Source organism: Apteryx mantelli, chromosome 2 (genome assembly GCF_036417845.1).
Source record: "Apteryx mantelli isolate bAptMan1 chromosome 2, bAptMan1.hap1, whole genome shotgun sequence".
Lineage (NCBI taxonomy): Eukaryota > Metazoa > Chordata > Aves > Apterygiformes > Apterygidae > Apteryx > Apteryx mantelli.
The window spans coordinates 42,410,408-42,433,340 of record NC_089979.1 but is presented as its reverse complement, the minus strand read 5'-3'; the positions used below and the strand labels follow the sequence as shown (position 1 = coordinate 42,433,340).

Sequence of the window (22,933 nt, the reverse complement as noted above, 5' to 3'; positions counted from 1 at the left end):
ATTCCCCAAACTATTTTCTTGTAAGATTCTCTCTCCCCACATCCACTCTTTCATATGCAGATGAAAACCTAATGATGGTAATTTGCTCACTCTAAAGTGACACTCTTTTGTGGTAGTGTAAGGAACCATTGGAACAACTAGTACGACTAGGAGCAATATGTTTAAGCAAAGAAACAAAATCACTGGAACTTCTGAATTCATGAAAATAGAATGTGACAGTTTGTACAGAAGGCTTGTTTTTTGGTTATTTTTTGTTCTTTTTTTATCAGTTTCTAATACAGCCGTGTCAGCTAAATCTTATTACTTACCAATTCATTTGTGAGGTAGACTAATGGAAGATTGTAGGGATATCCACAAGGACAAAGTGCAACCAGGGCTACTTTCCATTTATTGAAAACTTCAAATCTGGGAGAGTTGCTCTGAACCTGAATGAAACAATTACAGCATATCAAAATCTCCCAAGAAACCAAGCTACTTGCCTCCACCTCCCATTCCAAATCTCGTTTTACTATATTATTTCACAGACAAACATTGCTGACCAAACAATTCAACTTGTCTTCATGACAAGTCAAATTTCCAATACCAGACACTGCTAATTTCTTTACAAATAGGTCAAAAGAATTCTAATCCTTCTGCAGCCAACTGAACAGTCATATGTGTCACATAAGCAAGGGTTGTGCATACCATTCCCCGGCTCCTCAGAAAAGCTCTTTGCTGTCCCATTTGTTTACCTCTTAAGTTGCTGCAGGAACTTGATTGCGTGACAGCAACCAGCAATCTCAGTTTTAATAATCCACAAGATCATCCTCACTCACTGTGTCTCGTGCTTCAATAAACTCTTAAAGTGCAGCTGTTCATCATCAAATTTGGAATACCAGTATCAGACAGGAAGGAAACCCACCCACTATCCCTACTATGGTCAATTATTTGACACAGTGTTTAAATAATATCCTAGCAATAGTAAAAGGATCCAAAGGGGGGAATATTAAGAAAGCTTAGACAGGCTTCTCTTATGATATAGTAAAGTTCTCCTTAGTAATTTCCACCATTCGAGTACAGACCTTCTCCTCATTCCATTCTCAGTAAATAAACATTCAACAGTCTACACTTTCTTTTGAAGTGAAATACCTTCAATCAAATTTTTTTAATAGCATTTGCTGTGAACAAGATCAAGAATATGATCCCGTCCACAGAGTAAGCATGAAGGTTGTGACAAGACGGGATTGTTACCCACAAAAACATCAGGGTAAACGCCAGGGATGAAGAACTATTTGTATTAGACCATGATGGCACAAGAACAAATGGCTATAAATCCACCATGAAAGAAAGGTGGAAATATCAGATGGGAATTAGAAGGTCGCTAAGACTAGATCCTTACCAGAGCAGTGAGGATCCAGAATAGTCCTCTACTAAAAGTATGCAGGAAAAAGAGACATGGTGGGATAGCTCGCATGACTGGAGTGCTGTCATGGATGGCTACGTGCTTTTTAGGAAAGACAGGCCAGGAAAGCGAGGTGGCGGAGTTGCTCTTTATGTGAGAGAGCAACTGGAATGTATTGAGCTGTGCCTAGGGGCGGACGAAGAGTGAGTCGAGAGCTTATGGGTAAGGATTAAAGGGCAGGCTAGCATGGGTGACACTGTTGTGGGTGTTTACTACAGGCCACCTGATGAGGAAGAGGAAGTCGATGAGGCTTTCTACAGACAGCTGGAAGTAGCCTCACGATTCCAGGCCCTGGTTCTCATGGGGGACTTCAACCACCCCGATATCTGCTGGAAAGACAACATAGCTAGGCACAAACAGTGCTGGAGGTTCCTGCAGAGCACTGGTGACAACTTCTTGACACAGGTGGTGGAGGAGCCAACGAGGAGAGGTGCGCTGCTGGACCTCGTACTAACAAACAAAGAAGGACTGGTGGAAGATGTGAAGGTCAGGGGCAGCCTTGGCTGCAGTGACCATGAGATCGTGGAGTTCAGGATCCTGCGAGGAGGCAGCAGGGCACCAAGTAGGATCGCAACCCTGGACTTCAGGAGAGCAAACTTTGGCCTCTTCAGGGACCTACTTGGAGGAATCCCACGGGTTAGGGCCCTAGAAGGAAGGGGCGTTCAAGAGAGTTGGTTAATATTCAAACATCACCTCCTCCAGGCTCAAGAGTGGTGCATCCCTATGAGTAGGAAGTCAAGCAAAGGAGGCAGGAGACCTGCATGGATGAGCAAGGAGCTCCTGGCAAAACTCAACCAGAAGAAGGAAGTCTACAGAAAGTGGAAAGGGAGACAGGCCACTTGGGAGGAATATAGGAATGTTGTCAGAGTATGCAGGGATGCGACGAGGAAGGCTAAGGCCTGTTTGGAATTAAATCTGGCGAGAGATGTCAAGGACAGCAAGAAGGGCTTCTTCAAATTCATCAGTAGCAAGAGGAAGACTAGGGAAAATGTGGGGCCTTTGCTGAATGGGGTGGGTGCCCTGGTGATGAAGGATGCAGAGAAGGCAGAGTTCCTGAATGCCTTCTTTGCTTCAGTCTTTACTGCTCAGGCCAGCCCTCAGGAACCCCAGACCCTGGAGGCAAGAGAGAAAGTCTGGAGGAAGGAAGACTTTCCCTTGGTGGAGGAGGAGTGGGTTAGAGATCATTTAAGCAAACTTGACACCCACAAATCCATGGGCCCTGATGGGATGCACCCACGAGTGCCGAGGGAGCTGGCGGATGTCATTGCTAAGCCACTCTCCATCATCTTTGAAAGGTCATGGAGAACAGGAGAGGTGCCTGAGGACTGGAAGAAAGCCAGTGTCACTCCAGTCTTCAAAAAGGGCAAGAAGGAGGACCCAGGGAACTACAGGCCAGTCAGCCTCACCTCCATCCCTGGAAAGGTGATGGAGCAGCTCATCCTGGAGGCCATCTCCAAGCATGTGGAGGACAAGAAGGTGCTCAGGAGTAGTCAGCATGGCTTCACCAAGGGGAAATCATGCTTAACCGATCTGATAGCCTTCTCTGATGGAATGACTGGCTGGGTAGATGAGGGGAGAGCAGTGGATGTTGTCTACCTTGACTTCAGCAAGGCTTTTGACACTGTCTCCCCTAACATCCTCATAGACAAGCTCAGGAAGTGTGGGTTAGATGAGTGGACAGTGAGGTGGATTGAGAACTGGCTGAATGGCAGAGCTCAGAGAGTTGTGATCAGTGGCACAGAGTCTAGTTGGTGGCCTGTAGCTAGCGGTGTCCCCCAGGGGTCAGTACTGGGTCCAGTCTTGTTCAGCTTCTTCATCACTCGCCTGGATGAAGGGACAGAGTGCACCCTCAGCAAGTTTGCTGATGATACAAAACTGGGAGGAGTGGCTGATACACCAGAGGGCTGTGCTGCCATTCAGAGAGACCTGGACAGGATGGAGAGGTGGGCGGAGAGGAACCTCATGAAGTTCAACAAAGGCAAGTGCAGGGTCCTGCACCTGGGGAGGAATAACCCCATGCACCAGTACAGGTTGGGGGCTGACCTGCTGGAAAGCAGCTCTGTGGAGAAGGACCTGGGAGTGCTGGTGGACACCAAGTTAAGCATGAGGCAGCAATGTGCCCTTGTGGCCAAGAAGGCCAATGGTATCCTGGGCTGCATCAGAAAAAGTGTTGCCAGCAGGTCGAGGGAGGTGATCCTGCCCCTCTACTCAGCCCTGGGGAGGCCACATCTGGAGTACTGTGTCCAGTTCTGGGCTCCCCAGTACAAGAGGGATGTGGCACTACTGGAGCAAGTCCAGCGAAGGGCTACAAAGATGATTAGGGGACTGGAGCATCTCTCTTATGAGGAAAGGCTGAGAGAGCTGGGCCTGTTTAGCCTGGAGAAGAGAAGGCTGAGGGGGGATCTTATCAACGTGTACAAGTATCTGAAGGGAGGGTGTCGAGAGGATGGGACCAGACTCTTTTCAGTGGTGCCGAGCGACAGGACGTGAGGCAACGGGCACAAACTGAAACACAGACACTTCCATCTGAACATGAGGAAAAACTTTTTCACTGTGAGGGTGACAGAGCACTGGAACAGGTTGCCCAGAGAGGTTGTGGAGTCTCCTTCTCTGGAGATATTCTGGATGCAATCCTGTGCAATGTGCTCTAGGTGACCGTGCTTGAGCAGGGGGGTTGGACTAGATGATCTCCAGAGGTCCCTTCCAACCTCAGCGATTCTGTGATTCTGTCATTCTGTAAAACAAAGATTTATTTCAAGACAGAGTCTGACATGCTTATGACAGGGTTGCCTAGTATAAAATTAAAAATACTAGACCTCATTATACCTGAACTTCAAAAGGTTTCGTCCACCGCAGATGAAGTAATAATAAAGCTCATTCCCCTAAGATACAGGTATTGACAAACTTCCAAAACATCAGGGAAAAGGAAATGACCCTATAAAATTACCCATCAAAGTAATATTTAATTTATATATACATTTACAGATTTTTTTATCAAGTGTAGAAGTCACTGTCTTGTTAACCCCCATATTGGCAACAACCCAAAACACCACCTTGTTAGCAGTTTCACTGCCAAGCTCAACCTATTTCAAAAATACAGGGACCAAAATTGTGCCTCTTCTCATTTGGCCTCCAGTCCTGCACTGCGAATCTCACTCCTCATCTCCCAGTGCAACTCAGAGCAGTTCTGTGCCTATTAACATAAGAGTTTAAGCCTGTAACATTTACCTTCACTCATGAAAAAGATAATCTGATAACTTCACTTGCAAAAATAAATCTCTCATCACAATGAAGCTGGCTGGCATGAATTAACCCCACAATCCTTGCATGCGAGTTCATTCAGAAGAAAAATGTAGCAACTGCCCTTGTGCATCTCAGTGGAAGGGAGGACTCAGTGCTTTGGGGCTTCGGTGCAAGGTCTGTTTACTTAAGCATCTCCTAAACCTCTGGGATGCATTTATCAATCTTCTGAAATAGGGATAATCACATAAATACTAATCAGTTACAAGTGGATATTTATCCTCAGAAGAAATATTTACAACCTTTTATGAAAAAAATCCTTTCAGACTTGAATACACAACAGTGATTCTCTTTTACAGTCGTCTTACATAATAAAACACATGATTTAAGAAATTCGTGGCGAGGTTCTGTCATTCTCCATGAAATCAATCATGTCTTCAAGCAATATCTACACAGGTTCACTGGTTTATTCACTATTGAATTCCAGGGATTCCTTCTCTTTTCTTGTTAATGTGCTCCCTAGTATTAGCAATGTTGAGTAAAACACAGTAGAAACCAAGCAGCTGATCTGATTAATCTTAGGTTAACCACACCCTCATTTGCTTTTCTGATTACAAAAACTAAATATATGCAAGACTACACATTGTTTTAGCTTTTATGCAGTGTAATTACCACACAGAATCGTTAAACAATGCAAAATTATACTGTCACCAATACTGGCCTAAAGCTGATAAAACATTTTTTGATTTGACAGTATAATTATTGGTTGCATCCTCCTACTTCAGGAAATGTGGCTTTTCTAAAAAGCTTTAAAAAACCTGGTTAATTGTGGTCATGCTGAAGTCAGCAGTGAAACACCATTAAGTTTAGTGTATGGAGGACTGGGTCCAAGATGCTACGCACAAAGTCCACCTATACTACTGTTTGTACCAGCATTCACAATATGTGGCACTTTGAAAAGATCAAAAATAAAAAGCATCTTCCCAAAGGAAAAATTCTGAGAAGTGAGGGCTGTATTTGCCTTTTTAACAGTACTTCTTTCACCGAAATACACATAAGCAATGAGCTAAGTACTGTTTAAAAAAATCTTTTTAGTCTGCTTCATGAGACCCTTTCTTTACACCCTCTGTTTTCTGCTTATTTTTTTTAAATACCCTACTGTGCAGCTTTTTCCCATCTCTAACTGTGCCTACAACACAAAGGTAATCAATAGCCTCTACTTTAACTACATAACATTTTTAACTTTATAATCCACATTATAAATTTCACACAAAATCACCACAGATCTTTCATTATAACAAAATTATGCAGTCAAGGTTACCTTTTCAATTCCTTAAATGACTGTTCTGGCCTTCAGCTGCTGCAACCAAATTCTTCAGATACTGCAATTTTTGTGCTGAAAAGGTTTAAAATATTTTTCCTTTTAGTTTATTGCCTCAACCTTTTGGCTGTGTGTGATTCCACTGTACTACTTTCACACTTGGGAAAGTGAGAAATGCAGTTATTCCTCATCAGGGCCTGCATCAGAAAGGCAATGCCAGTCCATTGCTCTCCAGCACTGTTTAGCAATCAGTAGAGAAAGACACAAATTCCAACCACATATAATACAGATATAGAGCAACTCTCAACAGAACAGTTTTGTTTCCTTGTAATGATAAAATGCCTTTGCAGGAAAATACCTGTAATATTGAATAAAGTCCTCCCAAAACCAAAGTCAATTCTTTGCATTAAATAAATATTAAAGCTGTAAAGACTACTAGTCCAAAAGTTAAGAAAAGCCAGAACGAAGGCTAGGTTTCTCCCCTCCACCACATGCATGCAGTTTTTAATGGTGTGAATGGGTAATTTTTTTACCATTTCTTTTTGTCTTTCTCCTTCAGTATTTAGCCTCTGATGTTTAGTATGTCCCACTGCAAACCAAAAACGACATTCAAAGAGATGAATTTTCCTCAGGGTGCTCTCACTATCCTATCCAAGTGCTTCCAGGGTATCTGAGAATTTATCTTCTCAACATCAGTATGAGGATATTATTACCATTATTTTATAATGGAGAAATGAAGATCACAGATGCCAGAAGCATCCAATAATTTTGACTACTCAAATTGAGATTTTGGATTTTTTTTTCAGTCCTTAGTGTTTTTGTCACATTTGATGGGTACATCCCTGCGAGCAGACTAAAGACTGCCAGGGAACACACTCAGGCAGTGGCACTCAATTGCCTCTGCTGCAAAATCGTTAGAGCATTGCCCTGCATGGCCCAATTAGGACTCTACCAAATAATTTGCAGGCACAGCTGGAGCGTGAGCATGCTTCAAGGTCTGTTCCCAATAAGCAGTTTGTATGCAGCCATCTGCTGTGAGGTTTTAACAGCACGGGCAGAGGTCACGGTACCAGCTGGCCTGAGCGGCAGCGAGCGGCGCCAGGCACCTTCCAGGGACCTGCGGAGGTGGACCCGCAGGTGTGGAGCATCGCTCCAAACCCACTCACTTCCAGTCAGAGGAATTCAATATCTCCAAAAAACTAGCCCTATACAGCTCACAGCCTGGTGCCCAGAATAAGGAGAACAATAATTTGTTAATACTTCCAAGAAGTTTGGTAAAATTGAGTTGTCAAGTAATGGGCAGTAGCCCTGTAACAGAGGTACAGCTGGAATCCAGGTCCCCAGGCAACTTGTGCATGCTTTAACCATAAACTTCTCTCTCAGTCTCTGCCGTACGACCCGCACTGCAGAAGGGGAGGGTGCTACACTTCTCAAGCACGCATCCTCTTGGGAACACGTCCTCCACAAGCACTTAAGGCATCAGGAAACTTCTGAGGAAAAAAGTAAGTGGTAGATAACGACACGCTATATCATAAAGCTGCCGGGAAAGGGAGCAAATTTCCCTTGCTATAACTTCTGAGAGATGGACTTCTTTGATCTTAACCATCCTTACCAATTTTTGTCAGAAAATCACCATTAGTCAAAATTTGTCAAGCTGTTTGCAAGGAAAGATCAGATTAATTCATTTCCTGGTTTTGAAAACAAAATGGAAAAAGTTTTCAGAATTTGCTGAAAGTCCTACAACGTTTTTTAAATTAAATCTGGATTTGGGGGTCTAAATATATTGATAACAATTACAATTTTTAAAAGGATAAGAAAGATTGGGATCAAAATGAGACATTTTGAAATTATTAAACAAAACATTTTGATCGATCCTATTCACTGTATTTATTTTTCTGGTCTGGAAAATCTGAGATTAAAATTTTGTTCAGACTCCAAGCAAAAAGGAACACTGAAATCCAGAAAATTCTGGGGAGATAACCATTGCTTTGAGTAGTTCTGCTATGAACAATTACTTATTAAGGTCTAATACAAATCAGATCTGCAGTTTGTATATAATATGGATTATTAACACTTTCTGGAACAACTAGCTTTAACTTTCTAAAAAGCCTTAAAAAGCCTGTGCCTCACCAAGACAGCCATCTCAGTGTCTGACCCCCATTACATTTGCTCAGAGCCAGTAATCTGGGATAGAACAAATCAGTGAAGACAAGAAAGAGCAACTTAGTTATGACTAACACATTTCTAATGAGCATGTGCAAACAAATTTTAGAGCCTTATAAGCAGGCATATTTGATTGTATTATCTTGAGGATTCTGCTTTTTCCAACTTCTGCTTTGCTGTAATAGCTCTGTGACCACATCACAACTACCAGATTTCCCTTCTTTGCTTCCAAGTATGAAGAGCTGCAATTTCTTAATGAAACAGCTGTGGGATCCTTATTAATAGTGTTTCCCTTAATTTCAATCTTTAAAAAAATGGCTGAGCTAACTTAGCTAAAACTCTGAAGAGAAAAACCCCACCAGAATGAGGTATTTGTTATTTCCATTTCCCATCCTTATAAAAGTCACATCTCATACAGCTAAAATTTTGGCAAAGTTGTAAACAGCTAAAGGCTGAAAAGCGTCAGGAAACATGTGAACAGACAATATCTTAAGCATCATGTATATTTCCCAGATACAGATACACATCCAAATGCAGGAATATGCACAAGCAGGCACAGGAGAGAAAAAGCAGTTAAGGCTTGATTGTCTAAATTACCTTTGATAGCAGTGTCTGCACTTAGGCTTAAGCCCTCACAACCAAGTGGCTCAAACCACTTGAAGCTGTGTGACCTGAAGGAGCAAAACTGGAGTCCGAGCCCATCTCCCCTGTGACAGGGTTTCCCTGTGCAAATAGGCTGGCTCATGCTAGACCACAACCCAGGCAAGAGCGTTGCTGGTGGATGGGAAGCAAGCAGGAAGCTGGGGCACAAGGCGACTTCCTTCCATGAGCTACAACAAAATTGTAGCTGTGGCCTTGAGAACTCTGCTTACGGCTACTGATAGGATGACCTGTGGACTGAAAGACTTCACTCTGAGAATAATTCTGCAAAACCAGCTCTGGGACATTATTATGGGTAGCCTAAGATGATGATTATTTCCACTTCATAACTGATCTCACAGATTATTTATTTCTGATATCCAAACAATCACTGCCTGAAGTCTGCATGGAACACCTGAGAAAGTAGGTCCTTTTATAAACAAATCTTTCATATCAGCTATATCAGTCTGTTTGCTAGTACCATGTTCTCACCCTCTTGAGCACAGAAGTGTCTCTTAGATGGATGTGCTGAACTTCAACAAGGCAGCACACTCAGAAGCTTTATACACTTCTTAGCAACCTTGGATAAGAGAAGCCATACAGAAATAGTTAAGGAGCCAGAAGACAACGAAAAGAGGGAAAGTATAATTGATAAAAAGTTTGTAAAACTTTGCAATTACAAAAGCTTGGAAATTTTGACTTATCTGAGTTTTCTAAATACCCCAATAGCACTTGCAATTACTCACTGAAATTTTCCTCCAGTAAAGCTTTGTAGATGGTCCCTAGGCTCCACTACAGGTGATTTGGACAGTTTTAAACAAAAAGGCTGAACTCTCTTGACAGCATTCAGTTTAATTTCACTGCAAGATTTTTATGGAATTTGGGCCTCAAGTGGCCTTTTTGAGTAGTACCTCACTGTAACTCTGAAGTTGAGAGTTGGAGCACCCTGTTACATACTTAACTGAGGTCTCAAGAGCATGATGAATGACTTGGCAGTCTATCATCCAGAGCTGCCAGGCTTCGCTTTCTTGTACAGTCAACAGAGACAAGAAGTTATGATGAGCAAATTAGGCAATCTGAATATGTCCCTAAACCCCTTGGGCTGCTCTTTGATTCCCCTGAACTTTCAGACACCATATCACTGACGAATGTTTGCTGTCACAACTGAAAAATATCACATCTACCCTTACTCTATCCTTTTTCTCTCAGCCCTGGGGCCACAAACACATACACTAACAGGTCTCATCTTTTCATGGATTCCTTAGGCATTTGGCTCATTCTGCTACCGTATTAAAAATTCTAGTGAAGGTTGTGCACAGGAATGCCAGTGCCCTCTTTGTGCTCTTGGGGCATTTGATATACTGTAATATGGCAGTGCACAATCTGTCCCGGTGCTGAATCAAGATCACCACAAGTTTCTGTTCCAGACTAACTGGTTCTCTGTCTTTCCTTACTAGCAATACTTTGCTGTTTGTGCTTTTGACAAGTGTGGCTTCATGGTCCTTACAAAGCAATCTTGATGCATTCCTGCTCAGTTTACTAAAACTTGCATTTTCATTGCAGCCAGGTTGAAGCATCTCTTGTTTAGGGTGCAATTGTCTGTGGTGTCTGCACTTTACTATTTATGTTTACAATTGGTTGCTAAGGGCTGAGTTACTGCTTTTGCCAAAAATACTGTCTTTCACTGCATATTTAGCCTTCCCTGGAAATTTCAGAGTGGATGAGCTGCCACAGAAAAGTACAAGGATGAATGGCAAATCATTTTCTTTAATTTCAAACAAGCAGATATTATAGAAATGTGATTATGTAAGACCAGGGCTAAATCAGACTATATATTTATGTCCTGCCTAGCACACTGGATCCACAGTTTTGGTCCATGTTTTCATACAATTCTTTGAGGATATACAGGCTAATAATAATTTTAGTAAACACATTAACATGAATATGCTAAAGCTTTGAACTGACACTTATGCATCCACTACTTGATTTTTTTTCCATAATTCCACTGCAGTGCACTAAAATGCTGGAGATTTTTAACACACTGTTTGTTCTCAAGAGACACTACTGTAACTAGTTGTCCTAAAACAGTGGGGCTATTCTAAAGATGTTATCTTCCATAATCCTTCAATCTTCCACCCTGAGAAGGGTCTCAGATTTTATTCCTTTTTGAATGAAACCACATCTAAAACTATGGCTGTGCCACTTCACCCAGATCCTGTATCTGAAACCTATTACAGTGTTTGAATTTGCTAATGGATGATTAACATGCAAACACACCATCCCAAGGTTACAATTAAGGAAAGCATGGTATTATTCTCAAGTGACTTCTTGGGAACTTTAAATATTTGGATTCAATTTCTGTCTCTGCCAAAGATTTCATGTGGAAGAGTCCCTCACCAGACAGTTCCTGAATTCATGCAAGGAACATGGTAGTCCCAGACCTACATTGTCAACAGAGACATGGCAAAGATTTCAGTGTGAGATGGGTTGATTTACTCAAGAGATGCTTCCATCTCTTCCAGTCTCTATCCAGTGATTCTCCAATGACACTACAGCCTTAGTTCCTATCTCTGGTGCTCCACCAGAGCACTGAAGCTGGCAGGAATGAATCAAGGCCTTAATTTCTGTGTGACTCAATTCTGACAAGTGCCTTTGTACACAGCTGGAAATGTCCACAGGGTCATAGCATCAGCAAGTCTTCACAAAAAAAAGCTTTTATCATTAAAAATTAAGACAAATGTCAGCATAGGCTTGATTCTGAGGAATCAAACTCTTCAACATTTTGATGTCTTAAAATATCTTATGGCATGTCTCAGAAATCCCCAGCCCTAGCCCTAAAAGTTTTCCTGTGGGGCCTATTACAACCTATCATTTTACTTTGCCCATCTGAGAGAAAAGGTCATCCAAAAAGTAGAAAACTTTGATTCCAAACCTTATCTACAGTGGTATGACTCCACATACTGCACAAAGGTACAGTTGGTTTGGGGATTAGATAGTGAAATGCTATTCAGTTCAACACTGTAGTGAAGAGGCTTTGCTTCTTTTTCATGCTGATGCTTAGTCCTACCACAAGTGGAGACAGCATGAGTTTTAGAAAGCAAAACGTCAGTCTCAAAGGCAACTGATAGAAGAGGTACTCATATTTTGACCCCCAAATTGACCTGGGAATTAAAAAAAAAAGTGAGCACTCTCTTTCAGGCACAATAGTAAACTGCCATTGCTATAAGGCATTATGAAATTAAGATAGGCTGAAAGGAATCTTTTTTTATAAAACTGCCACTACAAATTAATTTATTTACCTATATCAAGCCAAAATGTATTTTTTAAGAACCATAAAATCCTCTTTAAAAATGTGCTTGATCATAGCCATTAGTTTGGGATTTCTAATATTAAACATGCAAGACCCATGTTCAAAGAAGGGTGTGGGAAGCTCTAAGTCACTATCAACAGGGTTCTTCATGGTCAGAAGGAAACATCTCAGAGACACTTTGAACTCCCACTCAGGCCCAATGTGCAGTCAGGACCAAAAGGGGGACAACTCTGCCCGCCTGCCTGGAAAACTCTTCTTAAAAGAGGCATTTAAAAAGAGTCCTTCAAAAGAACTGAGCAAGGTCCACTCTTTTCAAAATGCACCTGGAGATGGGGTAACACCCTTTCTGTGTAATTGCACAGTTATTAAACACTCACCCAGGGAATATTAGGCCTGTCCTGGGACATTAGTCCCTGTGGAGTCAAACCTGTGGTTTATACTTTGTAGACTCTTGCTGCAAGCAGTAAGCCCCAGGATGACTGAAGGAACGAAGGTCACACTCCCCATTCCTACTGAGAGAGAAGGGAAGGAGAAACAGGGCTTGAAAGGGAGCAAACCTGAACCTGTCTGTAAGCAGACGGGTGTGAGCAATCCTTTCGCTGCAGGAAATCTTAGATTCTGAGAGGTGAAATATTTGTTTGAATTACATTAATCTAAGAAAGGCCTAAAATCTGGATTTCCCTCTTCTGACGCTTTCCCTAACCACAAGGCTACCGAACAAAAGCTACATTGCTACTACTAGGTGAGCTATAAAAGTGTCCTCACTTTCAGAGCTGCCAAACATTCCCATTCCTTCTTCAAGGGGAACAGAAGATATTAAACACTGCTAGAGCTACTTTTACCAAAATACCTAAATGGGAATTGAAGTGACTAACTTTAGGTAGCCAGGCTTGTCCTGAAAACAAATTTGAGCACAATGCCTACCCAGTTAAGAAGTTTACACTATGTCAGCAATAATTAGAATGGAAAAAGCATGAGATGGAAATATTCTAGATAGCAAGACCTTCTAGATGGCATGACTATCAAGGTAGATCAACTTTGTATGCTATTAATCTCAGCAACCACTGGATAAGCACGTACAATAGTGTCACTCACAGCTTTGTGATTTCAAGGCTAATTAGTCCAGCTCACTGTTTTGAGTCTGCTTAAATACGTTAAGTGGGATTTTTCCAGCTGCTGCAGAATGGCAACACTTTCTGTGCAAACTGTCCCATGATCTCTCTGCTACATTCATATCTACACTAAAAGTATGGCTGCAAATTATGGTGGTATTATCCAGTCATGTGAGAATACACCTAGTTATGGTGAGGTCATCAACCTTGCAGATAAACCCAAAACCTCACACATTAAAGGAGCAAAAGGCATGACTGAAATCTCTGTGGAAACAGCACTATGGCCTCATTTTGAGCAGCTGAGTTTGGTTATTATTTTATCTTTATATATTTAAAATATGGCTAATTTTCTAACAGCTGACTATTGATGAGATACTGTGAAATTCTATTTTATGAACTGCCTTGAGATGTCTTATTAATGCTCTGAGGCAAATTTATTCTGTATTTGGACTGCACTGCAATAACTGATTTCTATTTCTTAACTTGTTAGGCAATCAGGGGGAGAAGCTCATCTCCAGTGTCATCAAAGAAGATTACGTTTGAGAGCTTTGTTCAGTTAATTATCAGCACAGCTTTGCATTCATTTCCTCGTTACATGGTTTTACCTAAAGAGCTGGTGTTTATTTCCTAACAAGCTAATACCCGCATACGGTGGCAGCATGAAGAATATTCTGCAATAGCAGGCGGGACTTACCAGGGAGACTAGCACTGACCAGTGGAGAGGATTCTCCTCTATCGTGTGTCAGTGCTGTGATTACAGAACTGTTCAGCCCCTCCATCTAGACGCAGACTGTATCTGCCCTTGTGCATTTTCACACTGTCTGTCACGGTATTATGAGAGGCAAACTGGTAGACTGCCATTGTTCCTTGTAATGACTATAGCTGCTGCTTATGACATCCTATTCCTGAATACTCTGAGCGGCGTTATGCCAGCATGACATATATTATTTATTAGCTAATAGACTGTTGGTTCTGATTCTCTTGCTGCTGCCAGCAGTGATGCTACTGACTGCCCTTTACAGCCATCAGGAGGAGGAATAAGGCCATATAGAAGCCAGACATCCAAGTCACAGCTGATCTGCCATTATGGCTAAATATAGGTTTCCCGCATTAGACACAAATAAACTAAAATCCCCATAGATTTTAGTGGCCTAAGACATTTTCATTACTGCTTCCAAGATGCCACTTGATGTGGTCACCGTAATCCACAGAACCAGTGCATTCAAAATAATGTTCATTAATTAATGATTATGCAGTGAAAAATCATCATACTTTTAGTGCTGGTCACAAAAGGTAGCAATACAACTCTTCAGTTCACTCCTGCCTTGGAAGAAAGCATGTACTGCACAGTAAACAAGAGAACTCTAACTTCGGGAGGACACTGCTGTGTGGCTCGCACTGAAGTTTTAGTAAGTGCTGTCATTCAGTATCAGCAAGGTGAGAAAGCAGAATAGCCTTTGCTGTCCTTCCACCTTTAATGGAGAATGTAGTCAGTTTAAGCTTAAAAAATTTTAAGTGTCTTGACTGATGCATATTATATTTAAAGCTTTTATGGTTTATGGTGACCTGAGAAGCAATACTGGGACTATGTTCTTACCTGTATCTACCCAAGACAAGAAAATCACAAGTTTTGTTCAACAAAAAGTTGAATTGTTCGGTTTCTTTCTTTGCTTTTTGTATTTAAACATATGGTTTAATATAGATGCTTTTTACTTAGATTTTATTTAAACATCACTAAACAATCTATTTATTATAACACAAAGTGTTATACCTAAAAATGTTTAACATACAGGAAAAAAATTCAAGATAATGAAATTCCTTCCAAATCCTTTCTATATAGCCAGAGAATTATAGATGAAGAAACCTAGAAATCCAAGGAACTGAATAAAAATGTACATTTACAATAGGAAAAAAACCTAGCTTATAATGTCCCAAGCAATATATTTTCACAGCTTCCCATGGAACATTGTTGTACACCTTCAGAGATCTCAGACTCTGCAATTAAAAAATGGAAAGATTAAGTTGATTTACAGTTATAGTTAGAAAGCAGATACCCATTTCTACCTGCTGAAATGCTGAAAACAAGATGTCCCAAAGCTTTACTGTAAAATCCAAGAAATGAAATTCCCAGTGCTATTACCCCAGCAATAAGCATATGAGAAAGATACCTGCTACTTACGAGAAATCAAAAATATTTTGTCTCATGCTGCTCACATCCTGATAAGAATAGAAACAATGTGAGCCAACAAAAGGTAAAAAACAGTCTATTTCTACTGTATATCTAGGTTTACTATATTCAAACACCTACTAGGTAAAAAAAACCTTATCTCCAAAAATTAAAAAAATCTCCCATAACTATATTATAGAAAAAACAAAAGTTCACTCAGAGGAGATCACATGCCATTATTTCACTCTGCAGAGCTGTGGGCATACTGTTGCTGGGTCAAAACGTATTATGCAGTAGTATAATGAGTTAATAAAAATTACCCCTGAAAATATCCAAATATTACATTTCTAGAATGCACGTATGTCTAAACTGACAAAGCTAATTAAAGTGGCTAGCAACTTTAAGTGGCTCCCTTTCTGGCTCCCTGATTTCTCTTCTGGATTCTGACTGTCAAGAGCAGCAGGTCTGTACTTTGGAGCGCCAAACACCTTCAGAGGGGTCTGGAGGGGGATCCCACAACACTGCAGCACTCTCAGTCACTGCCCGCTTTACCAGATACCTCCTGCCTCAGGCATTATGTCTACTTTCCTCTAAACCATACAGAGTTGAGACCAGACAGCCCCTCCCCAGCATGTTGTTTATATAAGAACAAAATACAGAGTAAAACAGTGATGGAAAGGTCCTCCAACAGATAGCTTTAAAAATAGTAGTGCCTGGAAAAATATGTTACCTGCACATGTTACTGACATGAAGCTCAAGGAATCAACTAAGATTGAGATTTTCTTATAAAAATCACAACGGCAAGCTGTTTGGCGAAATTCCAAAAGCTGGCAAGGAAGCTATTGCACACCTTGACTCCTTGCCTTGCCCTGAATGGCAAGCCAGAATTTGCCAATTAACTTGCACTTAGACAAAAGGCTGAGCATGAATAAATAAATACAGTGTTAAGGCAACAGGACATTTCAACATGCTGAAGCCAATGGAAATGCTCAAAATGAAGAGTGCTGCTCCAAACATCACTTACTCCTCATCTTGAGCTGAAGATGTTTTCATTTTTACTGTCTGCATATGTTTGAATAAGGCCAACCTGCTGAGCCCCAGTGACAGCATCCAGCTGAGAAAGAAGGAGGCTAGAGCAATCTGAACACAGTTTTAAAAGCTGCATGTGGAAGCATCATTAAAAAAGCAAAAGTCAAGGCAGCTGCAAGTTCCAGTAAGACTGTTATCAGCTTGTCTTAGAACGGAAAAGGCAGCAGCAGAAGAACCAGCAATAAACTTTTTCTGCACAGCACTGATTTCTCTGACAAAGATTTCTAGAGCTTTGATAGTAAATCTCAGGTGATCATACGGCAAACAAATCTCACAAGCAGCAAGTACTGACCTTATCTTGCTATCAAGAAAGTTTCTAGTAAAACGCCCCGGGAGGAGGATCACACTCCAGGCTTGGCATGTTCAGTTTTCCCAGTTCCTGCCCAGCCTCTCCGGCTCGGTGCTGGTTCTGCACTAACTTGGATAAGACTCTCCAGCTCAGCAAAGTTGGAGAACTCTTACTGTTTTTAAAGCAAAACCTCAGCAGACAGGCTTTTCCCATTCCCCAACCTGTTCAGCCTTGCTGCTATTCTTCCTCCTCTAAACCAACGCTGGCAGCTCTTCGGAGCTACGGGATGGGATAATTGACTGAAATCTTTCTCTTAGGTGTCCTTTCAGTCACAAGGTCCTGATGACTTTGTATTTGCTGAGGAATGTTGCCTCCATCTGATGCTACTGACACCTCCTTTTTTTTACACAAACATTTAAAAAGTGATAATTTTGGCAGTGATGCTAGAGATAGTTTCATCTGTGATGAATTAAAAGGTCCAAGAAACTGCAAATATACTGCTTATTTATATCTTAATCATTATGTAACTTGAGTTGAATGAAGTCCAAGACCTACTATAAATATGGACAGTACATACATAGGGCATAAACATAAGTCTACCTTCACCCAGGCACTGAAACACTGATACAAGAAACGTACTGAATGGTTTATAGAAACCATGCAGTGAACATGCCCATTTGCAAAGACACTTAAGTATTTAAATCCGTGGGAATGACAGTATGCTATGTATCTATAGAGAGAATGTATGCCAGCATATTTTAGACTAACACAATGCCACAGTTTTTCGGCTTTTTTAGAGGGAATTTTTCAGTCAGTAGGTACACGGGGTAATTCAAATGACAGATATCTACCGAGAACGCTGAGGTTTTATATCATCAGGTTCCCACAAGCACTGCTAGAGCATCGGAAACGAATGATGAGCCTTTATCATATAGCTCACCCACCGCAGGAGGTAGAATACTACAAAATGTCATCTTTCCCCCCCCTTTTAAAAGCTCCGAAGGTATAAAAATACAAGTCGCGATTTCCGAAGTGCTCCAGCGTGAGGGCTACGCTATTCTCCCTCACATTCACCCAGCCAGCCGGGGAGAAAAGCGTGTATGCGCCGGGCCGGGGCGACCATGCCCCGCTGCGCGGGAGCCCCCGAGCCGAGGCGCGCCCGGCGCCGGGAGCCGCCGCAGCGCAGCGCAGCGCTGCGCAGCGCTGCGCGCCCGGGGGCGGCCGCGGCGGAGCCGCGCTCCGCTCCGGCACGGGCGCCCCGGAGCCCGCCAGGGGCCAGCAGGCAGTTTTCGCCTCCTTTGCAACTCCCATCAGTGGGAGCGGCATGGATGAGTCAGTCGTGGAAAAGAAAGGGGAAAGCACGAGAGCCTCGCCGGGGAAGGAGGGCTGCCCCTCCGCTTACCTTGCTCGGCGGGAGCCCGCACGGGCCGGGCAGGGTTTCCCCGCCTCCTCCCGCGGCTGCTCGCGGGGTCCCCTCGCACCGCGCTGCTGCCAAAGCCGCGGCCAGAGGTTTGTTTTGGTCGCGCTGCCTCGCGGGGAGGGCTCTGCTCTACATTCCCGGCTCCACATCACCGCCCTCCCCGGCGCGCAGGGGCTGGGGGTGGAAAAGCCGCGCCGGAGGCATCTCCCTCCCACCTCCCGAAACTGCAAACCCGCAAAGCGAGCGGCGCCGCGAGCGGCCGGGGCGGCGGCGGGGGGATAAGAGCGCGGCCCGCGCTGCCCTCGCCCCGCCGTAATCCCCCGCGGCCGCGTGCGAGGTGGCGGCGCGGCCGCCCGTGTCTGCGGCTGTGCGCGGCGGCGGGGGGCGGCGGGCATGGCCGCTCCGGGCCGGGGCACGCGGGGCGCCCCCCGCGCCGCCCCCCGCGCCGCCCCGCGCACCGCCGCGCCCGCACGCGCGCGCTCCGCGCTCCCCCTTCCCAGGCGCGGGGCGCACACACGCGCGCGCGCACGCCCCGCGCGAACCTGGGGCCGGGGTGCGCCCCACACCTGTACCCCCAAACAAGGAGTGTGCACACACCCCCTCACACCCCGCGCTCTCCACGCAACACCCTCTCTTCCCAGCAGGGAATGTACACACACTCGCTCCCCCCTCCTGCACACCTCCAACCCCCCAACAGCAAATGCACACACACACACAAATACTAAACCCCCAACAAGAAATGCACCTCCAACACTCTCTCACACACACACACACTAACCCCCAACAGGAAATGCACACACACACATGCACACACACGCAAGTAGTAGTGTGCAGAGAGCCTGGACCCCTTGCAGGGCAGGAAGTCGCACACTACTGTCCTCAGCTTTTATCATCAAGTCGTGCTAGTGTAGCAGGTTGTTATCAAGACTTCTGCAACTGCTGCTGCCTCTTCTTCTTTCCGAAGGGTTTAATAGTTCCTTTTTATTGCTTTTTAATGGAAAGTCCTTTATCATTCCTGATAATGGGAGGAAGTCTCTCCCTCATTCAGTGATGCCCCTCTATATTTTAGGTATTGGATTAGAAAGCTGTTCTTCTGTCCAAGCTCTCCTCTCTTGCTTGGGTTTCATAACAGTTCCTCTGTAGCTTTGCCCTCTGCATTGTGTTGCTCAGGTTTCATCTCTCCCCATAGCTCAGACATTCTCCTTCGTTTTTGCACATTTTACTGCTGGGATGAAGGCTTTCCACCATAGTGTTTCACAGCTTCTTTTTCTTTTTCTTTTTCTTTTTTTAATTCAAAGACCTCCTATTCTTTTGAAAGCCATCCAAGAATCAGACTGGGCAGTATTACCATCATGGTTTCATTACAACCAGCTAAAAATTAGGTTAAACTCTGAATGCTCATTTACTGCATTATTTCCCCCCTGTTTTATTTGCTTCCTTGCCTACAGGCTTGGGAATGTACAGATGTGTGATTTGTTAAAAAAAATCAGCCATCCTTTTCAGGCCTTGCTTCTGAAATTTTCCGAATGAGCACCACAGTTTGAGACAGACTATCAGTGGTAGTCCTGAGTGGTGCTGATTTCGAGATTAGTTTTCTGTGGAGATAATCATTTATGTTGTAACCTTCAGCACAATGCACTTTGCCTGAAATTTGGGCATCTGTGAGGTAGACATCCATGCCTGTACTAGTCACCCTGGTCTCTCTTTATAGTCAATAAGAGAAATTCACTTCTTTATCTTATATGTAGTAAACAAAGCTCCATAATTGCCCATTTCTCTCCCCAACTACAAATAAAGTCCAGGCACCATTTAGAATGTGGGTGTCTATATATTCTGTATGTTCCACCTCTCGCATATGTGTGTCTATATGTCCGTATGTGCCTCATTACTCATTTTTGAGCCTGCTGATCAGTTTGTACTGAATATGACATATGGGTAAAAATCTCAAAGACAATTAAATTCCTACAAGTTTGGGAAAAGAAGGCAGTCAGGTGGAGAGGCTTTTTATGTATCCCTATGTGTCCTAACTATGGCAAAGATTGCATTCAGAGTTTGTGTGTTGTTAAATACCTGAAAATCCACACATAAATGCGTCAGTGAGAAAGCTTCAGCTGCAGCGTGTATCTTCTTAGACATCACAGTCCAAAAAGCACACAGTACAGATCCATAGGAAACCAGGGTTCGTTCATTTGGATGCTCACAAAAGAATTGTTTCTCAGAAGTTTCAGTGCTTCTCTATTGTTTTCCATAATACAGTGAGTGATTTTGATGGCTGTGTTTTATAGAAGCAGACTATATTTTCATGAGATTTTAGTCTTGGTATTTTTGGTATTTTTGGTAAAGGGACACTATCTCTTATTTTTCTCTCATGCACACCCCCAGACACTAATAGAAAGGGCTTATGGGTAAAATTGACAGAAAGTGCAGTCGATAGGAGAGTTTCTATAGTTTTATATGCTGGTATGCATGAGGTATAGACACGATTCCAAAACAAGCAATTTCTCTGCTTTCACAATGGAATAATTATTCTGGAATAAAAATTACTTTATTGAGCATAGTGAGTCCAAAGTAAAAATAACTTTATTCTGGAAAATTATTTTTCAGATAAAAATGCATTACCATACCTAGATGCATATGTTTATTTCATAAATCTACATTATTCAATTTTCTTTCTTCATAAACAAATATTAACTGTTCTTGGCTCACTCCTTTTCTAGGCTTGGAACTTTTCTGTTCACACGCATTCATCTTCTGCTCTTACACCAATGTGTTTGGGAGCTGAAGAGAAATCTCTGAGGGTCCTCTATTTACCAAAAAAAAAGAGCAATATATATGGCCATGCTGATGATCAGTCTCTTCCAAATAGTGTGAGAAAGATTTACTTCAGAGAAGGTTTATTTCTGTTGATAAGATAAAGGGAAGAAAGACACAGCCTGCATGAAAGAGAAATCTCTTTCCTACCAAGTTTTCTATTGCAAGATTTTTATCCCTGATGTTCTTCAAAACGTCTTTAATCAAAGACTAGTCTCATAAACATGCTGGGCCTCGTCACATCTTGGTTTGCATAGACTAGCCCACTAGTGCTCTATGAGGCAATGCTTCCCACACTCCTTCTGGAAGTGAGAGAAAAGGGGGAGCAGAGGAAGGCATGGATGGATGGAGATGGGCAGACATTTGGAATGATATAGCTAAGTCTTGACATGTAGCAGTAGGATGATTCAAAATCACAACCTAACTGTTATAAGAAATGATCATTATCTTCACTGGTAACCATCTTGACCACACTAGTGAACTCATATGGCCCACAGTTTTGCTTCCTTTTGGAGAAATAAGAGTGGACGTGTGGCTGTCAGTGCTGAGGGCACTAACAGGCCTTATTGGCCCCAGCCAGCCTCACCTGGGACCTCCTAGCCCCTGTCTCTGCCCTGCTGCCTGGAAGTACCTCGGACCAGCACTGTAGGTAGCTTATCTCCTGGGTGGGCCCTATGTATGCACACTGAAGTTCATCTCCAGTCTCATCTCTGTCCCTGTCTCCTTTGTCTCCAGGGACTGGAGCCCCTGTTTGGACCCCGGACCTAGTTCATCGCTTGCCTTGTCTGGCCTGTAGATGGACCCTGCTACCAGCATGCAACTCTGCCAGCAGATCGTGGAATGGAGCAGTAACCCAACAGTGAGGGCGCTGCCCGTGCTGCTGTCACCAGTGGCTCCCGGCTCACCTATCCATCAGGAGCAGGATTTGCACTTCCTGACAGTAGAAATCTCTGAATGATTGCAAAGACCCTCCACATATGCAGAAGCTTTCAGGAACAAAAGTCTTATCTTCACTGTGGAAAAGAGCACCTTTCTCTGTGGAGAAGGGAATGATCCTCCTATGGGCTGGCTTCATGGTTATTTTTCACTTGTCCAAACAGGTATTATTATAGAAGCACTGGCAATAGGAGAGCTGCTGTCATCAGCATCAAAGTTGGCTTATCTGTCTGAATGGTTCCTCGTTTTCTTGAATGTAATCACCATAGTTATTGCAATGCCAAAATGTAATGCCAGGTCACCTGGAAATGTCTCCTAATTTCACAGTGATGAGTCCAACAAAGGGAAACAAGGAAAAGGTTCTGTTCTACGAGGAAAGCAAACCCCATCCCAGTATCCTTTCTGTCATCCAAGACCTCCAGAAGAAAATAAGTCAAACAAAGGCAGCTTCTGGGCCAAGTCTGATATTCTCTTAAAATAAAACACATCAGAAATAGCATCTGGCAATAGCATAGCCCACCACAGCTCAGACCAAGTCTGGTCTGGATTAGGGACTTCCTGAATCATGAAATAGCTTTCCTTCTTTCCCGATGGGCATTTTTTTTTCTCTTTTTCAGGTTTTGGTTTCCCTTCATCAGATTTTTCCAACTCAGAAGAACATGTTTTACATTCCTCTTGCCATGGAACAGAGTCCGACACACTTTCTCTGGGTCTCATATATGCTATAGGGGGCTCCTGGAAGGGGCTCTAACTCTTCTATAGGATGCCCTGGGATAGCATTGTCTCACTGGTGTTTAAAGGCTATTTTTTAGAAATGCCTAAGGCTGGTATGTTGCACACACAGGCAATAGAGGCAGTTTTTTCCTCCCTAGCTCAGTAAGTGGAAACTTACAGGGCTGGGTATCACAAAAGACAGCAACAGAACTGAACAAGAGCATAGCTAGGAAGGACAGATCATGGGCAAGATGCCAGCATCAAATTAGCCACAACTTGGA

The 22,933-nt window shown here is 43.0% G+C and overlaps 1 protein-coding gene across 1 annotated transcript in view; it reads right to left on the bottom strand.

Moving 5' to 3' along the window:
* The window catches only part of KCNB2 (potassium voltage-gated channel subfamily B member 2), a 205,059-nt gene extending 186,694 nt beyond the window's left edge, over positions 1-18,365 (bottom strand). Inside the window, exons 1-2 of the mRNA XM_067290549.1 lie at positions 18,174-18,365; positions 309-425 (exon numbers count right to left, since the gene is read on the bottom strand). The gene's annotated coding sequence lies outside the window, so the exon portion shown is untranslated. The remainder of the gene's footprint in view (positions 1-308; positions 426-18,173) is intronic.
* Between the last annotated feature and the right edge of the window lie 4,568 nt (positions 18,366-22,933).